Genomic DNA, 17500 nt, shown 5'->3' with positions numbered 1-17500 from the left:
AGGCGGGAGGAGGCAGCCTCCCCTTAGTATAACTTAGTCTCCGGAGAATGACAGCGGGCGCGCGCAAGAGGCCAGTCCGGGGATGAGGCAGCATCCTCGGGCAGCAGGCGGGAGGAGGCAGCCTCCCCTTAGTATAACTTAATCTCCGGAGAATGACAGCGGGCGCGCCTAAGAGGCTGGTCCGGGGACCAGGCACTCTCCCCGGACAACAAAGCACGTCCCCCTCCTGAGTGGACAAAAAAAATCCACTCCTGGTACCTAAGATTTTCTCCAGCGGCGGGCTGGGAGTCTAATCTTTCTCCTGGCCGAGAAAAGAGCACTTTCCCCCGGACAACAAAGCACGTCCCCCTCCTGAGTGGACAAAAAAAATCCACTCCTGGTACCTAGAATTTTCTCCAGCGGCGGGCTGGGAGTCTAATCTTTCTCCTGGCCGAGAAAAGAGCACTTTCCCCCGGACACCAAACCAGCCAACGTCCCCCTCCTGAGTGGACAAAAAAAATCCACTCCTGGTACCTAAAATTTTCTCCAGCGGCGGGCTTGGGACGAAAATCAATCTTCCTCCCGAAATTAAACCACTATTGGCGGACGCCAGCCCCAAGCGCCAGCCCCGACCGCCACCCCCCGACCGCCACAAGGCGACCGCCACAAGGCGACCGCCACAAGGCGACCGCCACAAGGCGACCGCCACAAGGCGACCGCCACTGGCCCCAAGCGCCAGCCCCGACCGCCACCCCCCGACCGCCACAAGGCGACCGCCACAAGGCGACCGCCACAAGGCGACCGCCACAAGGCGACCGCCACAAGGCGACCGCCACAAGGCGACCGCCACTGGCCCCAAGCGCCAGCCCCGACCGCCACCCCCCGACCGCCACAAGGCGACCGCCACAAGGCGACCGCCACCGGCCCCAAGCGCCAGCCCCGACCGCCACCCCCCGACCGCCACAAGGCGACCGCCACAAGGCGACCGCCACAAGGCGACCGCCACAAGGCGACCGCCACAAGGCGACCGCCACCGGCCCCAAGCGCCAGCCCCGACCGCCACCCCCCGACCGCCACAAGGCGACCGCCACAAGGCGACCGCCACAAGGCGACCGCCACAAGGCGACCGCCACAAGGCGACCGCCACTGGCCCCAAGCGCCAGCCCCGACCGCCACCCCCCGACCGCCACAAGGCGACCGCCACAAGGCGACCGCCACAAGGCGACCGCCACAAGGCGACCGCCACAAGGCGACCGCCACAAGGCGACCGCCACTGGCCCCAAGCGCCAGCCCCGACCGCCACCCCCCGACCGCCACAAGGCGACCGCCACAAGGCGACCGCCACCGGCCCCAAGCGCCAGCCCCGACCGCCACCCCCCGACCGCCACAAGGCGACCGCCACAAGGCGTTAGTGGCCGCGCCCGGTACTTTACTGGACCCTATTTGGCCCGCGGACCGGCCGGCGTCGCTTCCTTGAATGCTTAGCCGCCTTTCGAGCTGCCATGCCGGGCTTGAGTTAGTGGTTTGCGCCCGGTACTCTACGTTAAAAGTCAGGCGGAACGGCTCTGAAGCTCCAGACGGTGCTTCCTTGAATGCTTAGCCGCCTTTCGAGCTGCCATGCCGGGCTTGAGTTAGTGGTTTGCGCCCGGTACTCTACGTTAAAAGTCAGGCGGAACGGCTCTGAAGCTCCAGACGGTGCTTCCTTGAATGCTTAGCCGCCTTTCGAGCTGCCATGCCGGGCTTGAGTTAGTGGTTTGCGCCCGGTACTCTACGTTAAAAGTCAGGCGGAACGGCTCTGAAGCTCCAGACGGTGCTTCCTTGAATGCTTAGCCGCCTTTCGAGCTGCCATGCCGGGCTTGAGTTAGTGGTTTGCGCCCGGTACTCTACGTTAAAAGTCAGGCGGAACGGCTCTGAAGCTCCAGACGGTGCTTCCTTGAATGCTTAGCCGCCTTTCGAGCTGCCATGCCGGGCTTGAGTTAGTGGTTTGCGCCCGGTACTCTACGTTAAAAGTCAGGCGGAACGGCTCTGAAGCTCCAGACGGTGCTTCCTTGAATGCTTAGCCGCCTTTCGAGCTGCCATGCCGGGCTTGAGTTAGTGGTTTGCGCCCGGTACTCTACGTTAAAAGTCAGGCGGAACGGCTCTGAAGCTCCAGACGGTGCTTCCTTGAATGCTTAGCCGCCTTTCGAGCTGCCATGCCGGGCTTGAGTTAGTGGTTTGCGCCCGGTACTCTACGTTAAAAGTCAGGCGGAACGGCTCTGAAGCTCCAGACGGTGCTTCCTTGAATGCTTAGCCGCCTTTCGAGCTGCCATGCCGGGCTTGAGTTAGTGGTTTGCGCCCGGTACTCTACGTTAAAAGTCAGGCGGAACGGCTCTGAAGCTCCAGACGGTGCTTCCTTGAATGCTTAGCCGCCTTTCGAGCTGCCATGCCGGGCTTGAGTTAGTGGTTTGCGCCCGGTACTCTACGTTAAAAGTCAGGCGGAACGGCTCTGAAGCTCCAGACGGTGCTTCCTTGAATGCTTAGCCGCCTTTCGAGCTGCCATGCCGGGCTTGAGTTAGTGGTTTGCGCCCGGTACTCTACGTTAAAAGTCAGGCGGAACGGCTCTGAAGCTCCAGACGGTGCTTCCTTGAATGCTTAGCCGCCTTTCGAGCTGCCATGCCGGGCTTGAGTTAGTGGTTTGCGCCCGGTACTCTACGTTAAAAGTCAGGCGGAACGGCTCTGAAGCTCCAGACGGTGCTTCCTTGAATGCTTAGCCGCCTTTCGAGCTGCCATGCCGGGCTTGAGTTAGTGGTTTGCGCCCGGTACTCTACGTTAAAAGTCAGGCGGAACGGCTCTGAAGCTCCAGACGGTGCTTCCTTGAATGCTTAGCCGCCTTTCGAGCTGCCATGCCGGGCTTGAGTTAGTGGTTTGCGCCCGGTACTCTACGTTAAAAGTCAGGCGGAACGGCTCTGAAGCTCCAGACGGTGCTTCCTTGAATGCTTAGCCGCCTTTCGAGCTGCCATGCCGGGCTTGAGTTAGTGGTTTGCGCCCGGTACTCTACGTTAAAAGTCAGGCGGAACGGCTCTGAAGCTCCAGACGGTGCTTCCTTGAATGCTTAGCCGCCTTTCGAGCTGCCATGCCGGGCTTGAGTTAGTGGTTTGCGCCCGGTACTCTACGTTAAAAGTCAGGCGGAACGGCTCTGAAGCTCCAGACGGTGCTTCCTTGAATGCTTAGCCGCCTTTCGAGCTGCCATGCCGGGCTTGAGTTAGTGGTTTGCGCCCGGTACTCTACGTTAAAAGTCAGGCGGAACGGCTCTGAAGCTCCAGACGGTGCTTCCTTGAATGCTTAGCCGCCTTTCGAGCTGCCATGCCGGGCTTGAGTTAGTGGTTTGCGCCCGGTACTCTACGTTAAAAGTCAGGCGGAACGGCTCTGAAGCTCCAGACGGTGCTTCCTTGAATGCTTAGCCGCCTTTCGAGCTGCCATGCCGGGCTTGAGTTAGTGGTTTGCGCCCGGTACTCTACGTTAAAAGTCAGGCGGAACGGCTCTGAAGCTCCAGACGGTGCTTCCTTGAATGCTTAGCCGCCTTTCGAGCTCTCCTGCCCGGCGTGGGTTTCGCGTCCGCGCCCGGTACATTATGGAAGCCAAAAAAAAAAAAAATTCTAAGTGCGAGTGGGACCGGCCTGGGGGGCTTCCTTGAAAGCCCATCCGCCCTCCGAGCTCTCCCACCGGTCGTGGGTTGGCGTCCGCCACTGCTCAAAGCGAACTTCAAATTATCTGCTTAATAATGTGGAACACCATTCTTAAGTAGTTTTTCCTTAATTTGGGCTCAACTGGCCGGTAATGATCCCCGGTGTCTGAGATTGATCTCAGTGATCCAAAGAGCCCTGACACGTAATACCATCCATGAGTTTAATTGAAAAACAAAAAATGTAATCTTTATGACACATAAATACAATTTGCATAATAATTTGGAACACAGTGTAGACTTCCAGCGGACCGCGCGCGGCTCGGCTGACGGCGCAGCGCGATCTGGTACCGCTGCGCGGGACGAAACACGCCCCGTGCAGAGTTCCAGGCGGCCGGGAAGACATTTAAGCGCTGCCGCTGCAGCTGCGGCGGGGATTTGCCGTCCTCCGGTGGACACGACGAGTAAATACACCAGCAATCGCACTTACACCGTGTTCCAAATTATTATGCAAGTGACATTTATCTCAGATTTTCCTAAATAGTCGATGCAAAATGAGTCAGCATAATTTTCAAGTCATCAACCATTATTTTGATGAATTCTAATTTTATTGAACAAACCTCCGAATGATCACAGAATTTTTAAAAAATAAAAAACTTAAAATGCACTGTTCCACATTATTACGCACAACAGAGTTTTATAACATTTTATAGGTTTTTATGAACTGAAATGCCCATCTTAAGAATTTACAGCATTAGGAGGTCATATTTACTGAAATCAAAAGCTATTTCAAAGAAAAGACAAACAAGTTACATTTTAACATAGGACCCTTTATTTCAATAAAAAACAAAGTTACATTTTAACATAGGACCCTTTGTTCAACAGCAGCTTCACGATTCTTCCATCCACTGAACTTGTGAGTTTTTGTACAGTTTCTGGTTGAATTTCTTGGCAGGATCTAAGAATAGCCTGCCAGAGCTGCTCTTTGGAATTGAACTGCCTCCCACCTTCGTAGATTTTCTGCTTGACGATGCTCCACAAGTTTTCAATAGGATTGAGGTCAGGGGAGCATGGGGGCCACACCATCAGTTTCTCTCCCTTTATTCCCATAGATGCCAAAGACGTTGACGTATTTCTTGCAGCATGAGACGGTGCATTGTCATGCATGAAGATGATCTTTTGACGGAAAGCACGGTTCTTCCTGTTGTACCATGGACAGAAGTGTTGAGTCAGAAATTCCACGTAGTTAACAGACGTAATTTTGACGCCTTCAGGGACCCTAAAGGGGCCAAGCAGCTCTCTCCCCATGATTCCGGCCCAAAACATCACTCCGCCACCTCCCTGCTGACGCCGCAGCCTTGTTGGGCTATCGTGGCCGTCCACCAACCATCCACGACTCCATCCATCTGTAAAGTCAAGTCAAATCAAGTTTATTTGTATAGCCCTAAATCACAAGCAGTCTCAAAGGGCTTCACATTGACAGAAATTGACAATTATTCTCAAAGCATCCCCTGAGCTCTCAAAAGTGCAAGGAAAAACTTAAAAAACCCTACCTGGCCCATCCAAGGTGGCACGGCACTCGTCGGTGAACAGGACTGTCTGAAAATTTGTCTTCATGTAAGTCTGGGCCCACTGCAGCCGTTTCTGCTTGTTCGCGTTGTTCAGGGGTGGCCGAATGGAGGGTTTCCGCACAACTGCAAGCCTCTGGAGGATCCTGCACCTCGTCGTTCGTGGGACTTCACTGGCACCAGCAGCGTCGAATATTTGTTTGCTCGTCTTTAGTGGCATGCTTGCAGCCGCCCTCTTGATTCGATTTGTTTGTCTTGCAGAAACCTTCCTTGTCGTGCCTTTGTCTGCACGAACGCGCGTTTGCTCCGAATCAGCGACGAATTTCTTCAAAGTTCGATGGTCGCGCTTAAGCTTTCGTGCAATATCGAATGTCTGCATACCTTGTCCAAGGCATCGAACGATTTCACGCTTCTCGACAGCAGAGAGATCCTTTTTCCTCCCCATGGTTGAACGAAATGGCCGAACGCTTAAAAACGCGGAACTTAAATAGACTTGTTAATTACTACAATTGCGCTCACCTGGCAGACTACCATGGACTGTACCATGACTGAGGGTGATTTCAGTACTTGAAAAACAAAAAATGTAATCTTTATGACACTTAAATACATTTTGCATAATAATTTGGAACACGGGACCGTGTTCCAAATTATTATGCAAAGGATATTTATCTCAGATTTTCCTAAATAGCTTCCTTGAAATGTTACCCGGCTTTTGAGCTCTCCTGCCGGGCGTGGGTTTGCGTCAGCGCCCGGTAACATTATGGAAGCTAAAAGAAAGAAAAAAGAAACAAATCTAAGTGCGATTGCTGGTGTCTAAATACATTTTGCATAATAATTTGGAACACGGGACCGTGTTCCAAATTATTATGCAAGTGATATTTATCTCAGATTTTCCTAAATAGCTTTACTCGTCGTGCCGACCGGAGGGAGGCCACTCCCCGCCGCAGCTGAACAGTCATCCCGGCCTAGTGGAGGTCTGCGCAGGGGGGGTCTTCCTTGAAATGTTACCCGGCTTTTGAGCTCTCCTGTCCGGCGTGGGTTTGCGTCAGCGGCCGGTGTCATTTACTCGTCGTGCCGACCGGAGGGAGGCCACTCCCCGCCACAGCTGAACAGTCATCCCGGCCTAGTGGAGGTCTGCGCAGGGGGGGTCTTCCTTGAAATGTTACCCGGCTTTTGAGCTCTCCTGTCCGGCGTGGGTTTGCGTCAGCGGCCGGTGTCATTTACTCGTCGTGCCGACCGGAGGGAGGCCACTCCCCGCCGCAGCTGAACAGTCATCCCGGCCTAGTGGAGGTCTGCGCAGGGGGGGTCTTCCTTGAAATGTTACCCGGCTTTTGAGCTCTCCTGTCCGGCGTGGGTTTGCGTCAGCGGCCGGTGTCATTTACTCGTCGTGCCGACCGGAGGGAGGCCACTCCCCGCCACAGCTGAACAGTCATCCCGGCCTAGTGGAGGTCTGCGCAGGGGGGGTCTTCCTTGAAATGTTACCCGGCTTTTGAGCTCTCCTGTCCGGCGTGGGTTTGCGTCAGCGGCCGGTGTCATTTACTCGTCGTGCCGACCGGAGGGAGGCCACTCCCCGCCACAGCTGAACAGTCATCCCGGCCTAGTGGAGGTCTGCGCAGGGGGGGTCTTCCTTGAAATGTTACCCGGCTTTTGAGCTCTCCTGTCCGGCGTGGGTTTGCGTCAGCGGCCGGTGTCATTTACTCGTCGTGCCGACCGGAGGGAGGCCACTCCCCGCCACAGCTGAACAGTCATCCCGGCCTAGTGGAGGTCTGCGCAGGGGGGGTCTTCCTTGAAATGTTACCCGGCTTTTGAGCTCTCCTGTCCGGCGTGGGTTTGCGTCAGCGGCCGGTGTCATTTACTCGTCGTGTCCACCGGAGGGAGGCCACTCCCCGCCGCAGCTGCAGCGGCAGCTTTGAAACGTCATCCCGGCCCCCTGGAACTGTGCGCGGGGGGGGCGATGCGTCCCGTGCGAGGTACCAGGTCGCGCTGCGCCGTCTGCCTGGCCGCTTTGGGCCCGCTGGAAGTCTATTAAAGCTCCGCGATCTCCGCCTCGGTGCTTAAAAAGCGTCCATCCGCTCTCCTGGAGCTTCTTTCGGTCATCTCGTCCGCGTGCACGGCCTGCCGGTGGCACCGGCTGGAGCTCCGCAAAAAGCTCCATTTCTGTTAAAAATGCTTAGCCGCGTCCCTGGAAGCCCAATCGGGCGTAGAAAGTGAGGGGGAAGGCCCCCAAAGCACCGGCTGGAAGTCCCAAAAAAGCTCCATGATTGGTCAATAATGCTTAGCCGCCTCCCTGGAAGCCTAATCGGGCATAAAAAGCTAGGCGGAACGGCCCCAAAGCTCCACACGGAAGTCCCAAAAAAGCTCCATGATTGGTCAATAATGCTTAGCCGCCTCCCTGGAAGCCTAATCGGGCATAAAAAGCTAGGCGGAACGGCCCCAAAGCTCCACACGGAAGTCCCAAAAAAGCTCCATGATTGGTCAATAATGCTTAGCCGCCTCCCTGGAAGCCTAATCGGGCATAAAAAGCTAGGCGGAACGGCCCCAAAGCTCCACACGGAAGTCCCAAAAAAGCTCCATGATTGGTCAATAATGCTTAGCCGCCTCCCTGGAAGCCTAATCGGGCATAAAAAGCTAGGCGGAACGGCCCCAAAGCTCCACACGGAAGTCCCAAAAAAGCTCCATGATTGGTCAATAATGCTTAGCCGCCTCCCTGGAAGCCTAATCGGGCATAAAAAGCTAGGCGGAACGGCCCCAAAGCTCCACACGGAAGTCCCAAAAAAGCTCCATGATTGGTCAATAATGCTTAGCCGCCTCCCTGGAAGCCTAATCGGGCATAAAAAGCTAGGCGGAACGGCCCCAAAGCTCCACACGGAAGTCCCAAAAAAGCTCCATGATTGGTCAATAATGCTTAGCCGCCTCCCTGGAAGCCTAATCGGGCATAAAAAGCTAGGCGGAACGGCCCCAAAGCTCCACACGGAAGTCCCAAAAAAGCTCCATGATTGGTCAATAATGCTTAGCCGCCTCCCTGGAAGCCTAATCGGGCATAAAAAGCTAGGCGGAACGGCCCCAAAGCTCCACACGGAAGTCCCAAAAAAGCTCCATGATTGGTCAATAATGCTTAGCCGCCTCCCTGGAAGCCTAATCGGGCATAAAAAGCTAGGCGGAACGGCCCCAAAGCTCCACACGGAAGTCCCAAAAAAGCTCCATGATTGGTCAATAATGCTTAGCCGCCTCCCTGGAAGCCTAATCGGGCATAAAAAGTTAGGCGGAACGGCTCCAAAGCTCCACACGGAAGTCCCAAAAAAGCTCCATGATTGGTCAATAATGCTTAGCCGCCTCCCTGGAAGCCTAATCGGGCATAAAAAGCTAGGCGGAACGGCCCCAAAGCTCCACACGGAAGTCCCAAAAAAGCTCCATGATTGGTCAATAATGCTTAGCCGCCTCCCTGGAAGCCTAATCGGGCATAAAAAGCTAGGCGGAACGGCCCCAAAGCTCCACACGGAAGTCCCAAAAAAGCTCCATGATTGGTCAATAATGCTTAGCCGCCTCCCTGGAAGCCTAATCGGGCATAAAAAGCTAGGCGGAACGGCCCCAAAGCTCCACACGGAAGTCCCAAAAAAGCTCCATGATTGGTCAATAATGCTTAGCCGCCTCCCTGGAAGCCTAATCGGGCATAAAAAGCTAGGCGGAACGGCCCCAAAGCTCCACACGGAAGTCCCAAAAAAGCTCCATGATTGGTCAATAATGCTTAGCCGCCTCCCTGGAAGCCTAATCGGGCATAAAAAGCTAGGCGGAACGGCCCCAAAGCTCCACACGGAAGTCCCAAAAAAGCTCCATGATTGGTCAATAATGCTTAGCCGCCTCCCTGGAAGCCTAATCGGGCATAAAAAGCTAGGCGGAACGGCCCCAAAGCTCCACACGGAAGTCCCAAAAAAGCTCCATGATTGGTCAATAATGCTTAGCCGCCTCCCTGGAAGCCTAATCGGGCATAAAAAGCTAGGCGGAACGGCCCCAAAGCTCCACACGGAAGTCCCAAAAAAGCTCCATGATTGGTCAATAATGCTTAGCCGCCTCCCTGGAAGCCTAATCGGGCATAAAAAGCTAGGCGGAACGGCCCCAAAGCTCCACACGGAAGTCCCAAAAAAGCTCCATGATTGGTCAATAATGCTTAGCCGCCTCCCTGGAAGCCTAATCGGGCATAAAAAGCTAGGCGGAACGGCCCCAAAGCTCCACACGGAAGTCCCAAAAAAGCTCCATGATTGGTCAATAATGCTTAGCCGCCTCCCTGGAAGCCTAATCGGGCATAAAAAGTTAGGCGGAACGGCTCCAAAGCTCCACACGGAAGTCCCAAAAAAGCTCCATGATTGGTCAATAATGCTTAGCCGCCTCCCTGGAAGCCTAATCGGGCATAAAAAGTTAGGCGGAACGGCCCCAAAGCTCCACACGGAAGTCCCAAAAAAGCTCCATGATTGGTCAATAATGCTTAGCCGCCTCCCTGGAAGCCTAATCGGGCATAAAAAGTTAGGCGGAACGGCCCCAAAGCTCCACACGGAAGTCCGAAAAAAGCTCCATGATTGGTCAATAATGCTTAGCCGCCTCCCTGGAAGCCTAATCGGGCATAAAAAGTTAGGCGGAACGGCCCCAAAGCTCCACACGGAAGTCCGAAAAAAGCTCAAAAATTTTCTAAGTGCCAACGGCTCATTCGCCGTAATGTGTCCGCTCCGCGCTGGTTCCCCGGTCGGCCGCGAATAGCGCAAAATCAGCCTCACGGAAGTTCGAAAAAAGCTCAAAAATTTTCTAAGTGCCAACGGCTCATTCGCCGTAATGTGTCCGCTCCGCGCTGGTTCCCCGGTCGGCCGCGAATAGCGCAAAATCAGCCTCACGGAAGTTCGAAAAAAGCTCAAAAATTTTCTAAGTGCCAACGGCTCATTCGCCGTAATGTGTCCGCTCCGCGCTGGTTCCCCGGTCGGCCGCGAATAGCGCAAAAATCAGCCTAAGTGCAGTACCAACCTTGGCGTGTTGGTGCGCCAGAGTACGATGAGTTGGTCCCCCTAGTCACTGTACTCATTACCTTTACCCCCTAATCGCAAAATATAGTCAGAACGTATATGCAGAAGACTATTTTTTTCTTTTTTAAAATTTTCTAAGTGCCAGCGGATGCTGGCACACGAACTGTCCGAGCTACGACGGTTCTCCGGTCGGACAGCGAGGGTGAAAAAGCGGTCCTAAAATCACCGAGGGCTGCCGCACAAGTTGTCCGAGTGGCGACGGTTCCCCGGTCGGCCACGAATGTCGAAAATTCGGCCTCTCCACCACGGAGGTCGGTGAGAATTTCAGAATATTTTCTAAGTGCCAACGGCTCTTGCGCCGTAAAGTGTCCGCTTTGCCTGGTTCCCTCGGTCGGCCACAAATAGCGAAAAATCAGCCTCTCCTTCTGGAGCTCGCCTAAGTGCCAACGGCTCTTGCGCCGTAATGTGTCCGCTTTGTCTGGTTCCCTCGGTCGGCCACAAACGGCGAAAAATCAGCCTCTCCTTCTGGAGCTCGTGCCAACTTTGGCGAATATTTTCTAAGTGCCAACGGCTCTTGCGCCGTAAAGTGTCCGCTTTGCCTGGTTCCCTCGGTCGGCCACAAATAGCGAAAAATCAGCCTCTCCTTCTGGAGCTCGCCTAAGTGCCAACGGCTCTTGCGCCGTAATGTGTCCGCTTTGTCTGGTTCCCTCGGTCGGCCACAAACGGCGAAAAATCAGCCTCTCATTCTGGAGCTCGTGCCAACTTTGGCGAATATTTTCTAAGTGCCAACGGCTCTTGCGCCGTAATGTGTCCGCTTTGCCTGGTTCCCTCGGTCGGCCACAAATAGCGAAAAAATCAGCCTCTCCTTCTGGAGCTCGCCTAAGTGCCAACGGCTCTTGCGCCGTAATGTGTCCGCTTTGCCTGGTTCCCTCGGTCGGCCACAAACGGCGAAAAATCAGCCTCTCATTCTGGAGCTCGTGCCAACTTTGGCGAATATTTTCTAAGTGCCAACGGCTCTTGCGCCGTAATGTGTCCGCTTTGCCTGGTTCCCTCGGTCGGCCACGAACGGCGAAAAATCAGCCTCTCCTTCTGGAGCTCGCCTAAGTGCCAACGGCTCTTGCGCCGTAATGTGTCCGCTTTGCCTGGTTCCCTCGGTCGGCCACAAACGGCGAAAAATCAGCCTCTCCTTCTGGAGCTCGCCTAAGTGCCAACGGCTCTTGCGCCGTAATGTGTCCGCTTTGCCTGGTTCCCTCGGTCGGCCACAAATAGCGAAAAACCAGCCTCTCCTTCTGGAGCTCGCCTAAGTGCCAACGGCTCTTGCGCCGTAATGTGTCCGCTTTGCCTGGTTCCCTCGGTCGGCCACAAACGGCGAAAAATCAGCCTCTCCTTCTGGAGCTCGCCTAAGTGCCAACGGCTCTTGCGCCGTAATGTGTCCGCTTTGCCTGGTTCCCTCGGTCGGACCACAAATAGCGAAAAACCAGCCTCTCCTTCTGGAGCTCGCGCCAACTTTGTCAAAAAATTTCTAAGTGCCAACGGCTCTTGCGCCGTAAAGTGTCCGCTTTGCCTGGTTCCCTCGGTCGGCCACAAATAGCGAAAAATCAGCCTCTCCTTCTGGAGCTCGTGCCAACTTTGGCGAATATTTTCTAAGTGCCAACGGCTCTTGCGCCGTAAAGTGTCCGCTTTGCCTGGTTCCCTCGGTCGGCCACAAATAGCGAAAAATCAGCCTCTCCTTCTGGAGCTCGCCTAAGTGCCAACGGCTCTTGCGCCGTAATGTGTCCGCTTTGTCTGGTTCCCTCGGTCGGCCACAAACGGCGAAAAATCAGCCTCTCCTTCTGGAGCTCGTGCCAACTTTGGCGAATATTTTCTAAGTGCCAACGGCTCTTGCGCCGTAAAGTGTCCGCTTTGCCTGGTTCCCTCGGTCGGCCACAAATAGCGAAAAATCAGCCTCTCCTTCTGGAGCTCGCCTAAGTGCCAACGGCTCTTGCGCCGTAATGTGTCCGCTTTGTCTGGTTCCCTCGGTCGGCCACAAACGGCGAAAAATCAGCCTCTCATTCTGGAGCTCGTGCCAACTTTGGCGAATATTTTCTAAGTGCCAACGGCTCTTGCGCCGTAATGTGTCCGCTTTGCCTGGTTCCCTCGGTCGGCCACAAATAGCGAAAAAATCAGCCTCTCCTTCTGGAGCTCGCCTAAGTGCCAACGGCTCTTGCGCCGTAATGTGTCCGCTTTGCCTGGTTCCCTCGGTCGGCCACAAACGGCGAAAAATCAGCCTCTCATTCTGGAGCTCGTGCCAACTTTGGCGAATATTTTCTAAGTGCCAACGGCTCTTGCGCCGTAATGTGTCCGCTTTGCCTGGTTCCCTCGGTCGGCCACGAACGGCGAAAAATCAGCCTCTCCTTCTGGAGCTCGCCTAAGTGCCAACGGCTCTTGCGCCGTAATGTGTCCGCTTTGCCTGGTTCCCTCGGTCGGCCACAAACGGCGAAAAATCAGCCTCTCCTTCTGGAGCTCGCCTAAGTGCCAACGGCTCTTGCGCCGTAATGTGTCCGCTTTGCCTGGTTCCCTCGGTCGGCCACAAATAGCGAAAAACCAGCCTCTCCTTCTGGAGCTCGCCTAAGTGCCAACGGCTCTTGCGCCGTAATGTGTCCGCTTTGCCTGGTTCCCTCGGTCGGCCACAAACGGCGAAAAATCAGCCTCTCCTTCTGGAGCTCGCCTAAGTGCCAACGGCTCTTGCGCCGTAATGTGTCCGCTTTGCCTGGTTCCCTCGGTCGGCCACAAATAGCGAAAAACCAGCCTCTCCTTCTGGAGCTCGCCTAAGTGCCAACGGCTCTTGCGCCGTAATGTGTCCGCTTTGCCTGGTTCCCTCGGTCGGCCACAAACGGCGAAAAATCAGCCTCTCCTTCTGGAGCTCGCCTAAGTGCCAACGGCTCTTGCGCCGTAATGTGTCCGCTTTGCCTGGTTCCCTCGGTCGGCCACAAATAGCGAAAAACCAGCCTCTCCTTCTGGAGCTCGCCTAAGTGCCAACGGCTCTTGCGCCGTAATGTGTCCGCTTTGCCTGGTTCCCTCGGTCGGCCACAAACGGCGAAAAATCAGCCTCTCCTTCTGGAGCTCGCCTAAGTGCCAACGGCTCTTGCGCCGTAATGTGTCCGCTTTGCCTGGTTCCCTCGGTCGGCCACAAATAGCGAAAAACCAGCCTCTCCTTCTGGAGCTCGCCTAAGTGCCAACGGCTCTTGCGCCGTAATGTGTCCGCTTTGCCTGGTTCCCTCGGTCGGCCACAAACGGCGAAAAATCAGCCTCTCCTTCTGGAGCTCGCCTAAGTGCCAACGGCTCTTGCGCCGTAATGTGTCCGCTTTGCCTGGTTCCCTCGGTCGGCCACAAATAGCGAAAAACCAGCCTCTCCTTCTGGAGCTCGCCTAAGTGCCAACGGCTCTTGCGCCGTAATGTGTCCGCTTTGCCTGGTTCCCTCGGTCGGCCACAAACGGCGAAAAATCAGCCTCTCCTTCTGGAGCTCGCCTAAGTGCCAACGGCTCTTGCGCCGTAATGTGTCCGCTTTGCCTGGTTCCCTCGGTCGGCCACAAATAGCGAAAAACCAGCCTCTCCTTCTGGAGCTCGCGCCAACTTTGTCAAAAAATTTCTAAGTGCCAACGGCTCTTGCGCCGTAAAGTGTCCGCTTTGCCTGGTTCCCTCGGTCGGCCACAAATAGCGAAAAATCAGCCTCTCCTTCTGGAGCTCGTGCCAACTTTGGCGAATATTTTCTAAGTGCCAACGGCTCTTGCGCCGTAATGTGTCCGCTTTGCCTGGTTCCCTCGGTCGGCCACAAATAGCGAAAAATCAGCCTCTCCTTCTGGAGCTCGCCTAAGTGCCAACGGCTCTTGCGCCGTAATGTGTCCGCTTTGTCTGGTTCCCTCGGTCGGCCACAAACGGCGAAAAATCAGCCTCTCCTTCTGGAGCTCGTGCCAACTTTGGCGAATATTTTCTAAGTGCCAACGGCTCTTGCGCCGTAAAGTGTCCGCTTTGCCTGGTTCCCTCGGTCGGCCACAAATAGCGAAAAATCAGCCTCTCCTTCTGGAGCTCGTGCCAACTTTGGCGAATATTTTCTAAGTGCCAACGGCTCTTGCGCCGTAATGTGTCCGCTTTGCCTGGTTCCCTCGGTCGGCCACAAATAGCGAAAAAATCAGCCTCTCCTTCTGGAGCTCGCCTAAGTGCCAACGGCTCTTGCGCCGTAATGTGTCCGCTTTGCCTGGTTCCCTCGGTCGGCCACAAACGGCGAAAAATCAGCCTCTCATTCTGGAGCTCGTGCCAACTTTGGCGAATATTTTCTAAGTGCCAACGGCTCTTGCGCCGTAATGTGTCCGCTTTGCCTGGTTCCCTCGGTCGGCCACGAACGGCGAAAAATCAGCCTCTCCTTCTGGAGCTCGCCTAAGTGCCAACGGCTCTTGCGCCGTAATGTGTCCGCTTTGCCTGGTTCCCTCGGTCGGCCACAAACGGCGAAAAATCAGCCTCTCCTTCTGGAGCTCGCCTAAGTGCCAACGGCTCTTGCGCCGTAATGTGTCCGCTTTGCCTGGTTCCCTCGGTCGGCCACAAATAGCGAAAAACCAGCCTCTCCTTCTGGAGCTCGCCTAAGTGCCAACGGCTCTTGCGCCGTAATGTGTCCGCTTTGCCTGGTTCCCTCGGTCGGCCACAAACGGCGAAAAATCAGCCTCTCCTTCTGGAGCTCGCCTAAGTGCCAACGGCTCTTGCGCCGTAATGTGTCCGCTTTGCCTGGTTCCCTCGGTCGGCCACAAATAGCGAAAAACCAGCCTCTCCTTCTGGAGCTCGCCTAAGTGCCAACGGCTCTTGCGCCGTAATGTGTCCGCTTTGCCTGGTTCCCTCGGTCGGCCACAAACGGCGAAAAATCAGCCTCTCCTTCTGGAGCTCGCGCCAACTTTGTCAAAAAATTTCTAAGTGCCAACGGCTCTTGCGCCGTAAAGTGTCCGCTTTGCCTGGTTCCCTCGGTCGGCCACAAATAGCGAAAAATCAGCCTCTCCTTCTGGAGCTCGTGCCAACTTTGGCGAATATTTTCTAAGTGCCAACGGCTCTTGCGCCGTAATGTGTCCGCTTTGCCTGGTTCCCTCGGTCGGCCACAAATAGCGAAAAATCAGCCTCTCCTTCTGGAGCTCGCCTAAGTGCCAACGGCTCTTGCGCCGTAAAGTGTCCGCTTTGTCTGGTTCCCTCGGTCGGCCACAAACGGCGAAAAATCAGCCTCTCCTTCTGGAGCTCGTGCCAACTTTGGCGAATATTTTCTAAGTGCCAACGGCTCTTGCGCCGTAAAGTGTCCGCTTTGTCTGGTTCCCTCGGTCGGCCACAAATAGCGAAAAATCAGCCTCTCCTTCTGGAGCTCGCGCAAGTGCCAACGGCTCTTGCGCCGTAAAGTGTCCGCTTTGTCTGGTTCCCTCGGTCGGCCACAAATAGCGAAAAATCAGCCTCTCCTTCTGGAGCTCGTGCCAACTTTGGCGAATATTTTCTAAGTGCCAACGGCTCTTGCGCCGTAATGTGTCCGCTTTGTCTGGTTCCCTCGGTCGGCCACAAATAGCGAAAAATCAGCCTCTCCTTCTGGAGCTCGTGCCAACTTTGGCGAATATTTTCTAAGTGCCAACGGCTCTTGCGCCGTAAAGTGTCCGCTTTGCCTGGTTCCCTCGGTCGGCCACAAATAGCGAAAAATCAGCCTCTCCTTCTGGAGCTCGCGCCAACTTTGTCAAAAAATTTCTAAGTGCCAACGGCTCTTGCGCCGTAAAGTGTCCGCTTTGCCTGGTTCCCTCGGTCGGCCACAAATAGCGAAAAATCAGCCTCTCCTTCTGGAGCTCGCGCCAACTTTGTCAAAAAATTTCTAAGTGCCAACGGCTCTTGCGCCGTAAAGTGTCCGCTTTGCCTGGTTCCCTCGGTCGGCCACAAATAGCGAAAAATCAGCCTCTCCTTCTGGAGCTCGCGCCAACTTTGTCGAAAAATTTCTAAGTGCCAACGGCTCTTGCGCCGTAAAGTGTCCGCTTTGTCTGGTTCCCTCGGTCGGCCGCAAATAGCGAAAAATCAGCCTCTCGCCCGTCAGGTACCAGGCGTTGGGGTACCAGGGGTAAGTGCAGTACCAGCTTTGGTCTGTTGGTGCGCCAGAGTACGATGAGTTGGTCCCCCTAGTCACTGTACTCATTACCTTTACCCCCAAATCGCAAAATATAGTCAGAACGAGTGTGGGGAACACAAGTTTTGGCCCCGAGAACCAGGCGGCTGGTGTCTCTAGCGATGTGTTCCCCCCCAAAAAGTGTTCACATGCTCGGACAGCGAACCTAGGAGCTACCGCAAAGCACTCTGGAAGTGCAAGAGCGAAAAATTTTCTAAGTACAAAAACTCTCGAAAATTTTCAAAGTGTCACAGTGCTCGAAAATTTTCAAAGTGCTACATGCTTTCCATCCAAGGAAGGAATAGTGGAGGACCGGCCGCCTCCTTAAACACAAGCCGGCGGAACGACGGGGAGGACCGGCCGCCTCCTTAAACACAGGCCGGTGGAACGTTTGGCAGAATTCTTCTCGTGGAGGACCGGCCGCCTCCTTAAACACAAGCCGGCGGAACGACGGGGAGGACCGGCCGCCTCCTTAAACACAGGCCGGTGGAACGTTTGGCAGAATTCTTCTCGTGGAGGACCGGCCGCCTCCTTAAACACAGGCCGGTGGGAACGGTTGGCAGAATTGCGTGACGGCCGCCTGCTCCCGGCGTCCGCACGTGAACGAACACCCCCTCCCGGGGACGGCCGTCTGCTCCCGACCGCCGTCCTTCACCCCCTCACCTTCCGGACCCCCGTCTGCTCCCGGCGGGCCTCCGAGTACCCCCACCTTCTCCCGAACTGACCGACAGGCAATGAGACCCGCCTTGGTAGGGCCCCCACCGGCCCCGGCTCGCGCCGGCGTTGGGTGGACGGTTCCTCCCCACTTGCGGGTCGCTCTCCACGGAGGACCGGTCGCCTCACTAAACATAGGCCGGGCGAAAATCTGCGAATGTTATACATCCAAGGAGGGAGGACCGGCCGCCTCCTTAAACCACCGGCCGGGCGAAAATCTGCGAATGTTATACATCCAAGGAGGGAGGACCGGCCGCCTCCTTAAACCACCGGCCGGGCGAAAATATGCGAATGTTATACATCCAAGGAGGGAGGACCGGTCGCCTCACTAAACATAGGCCGGGCGAAAATCTGCGAATGTTATACATCCAAGGAGGGAGGACCGGCCGCCTCCTTAAACCACCGGCCGGGCGAAAATCTGCGAATG

This window comes from Syngnathus typhle, unplaced genomic scaffold, assembly GCF_033458585.1.
Source record: "Syngnathus typhle isolate RoL2023-S1 ecotype Sweden unplaced genomic scaffold, RoL_Styp_1.0 HiC_scaffold_306, whole genome shotgun sequence".
NCBI lineage: Eukaryota > Metazoa > Chordata > Actinopteri > Syngnathiformes > Syngnathidae > Syngnathus > Syngnathus typhle.
The sequence above is the reverse complement of the archived record's forward strand: the minus strand, read 5'-3'. Positions refer to the sequence as shown.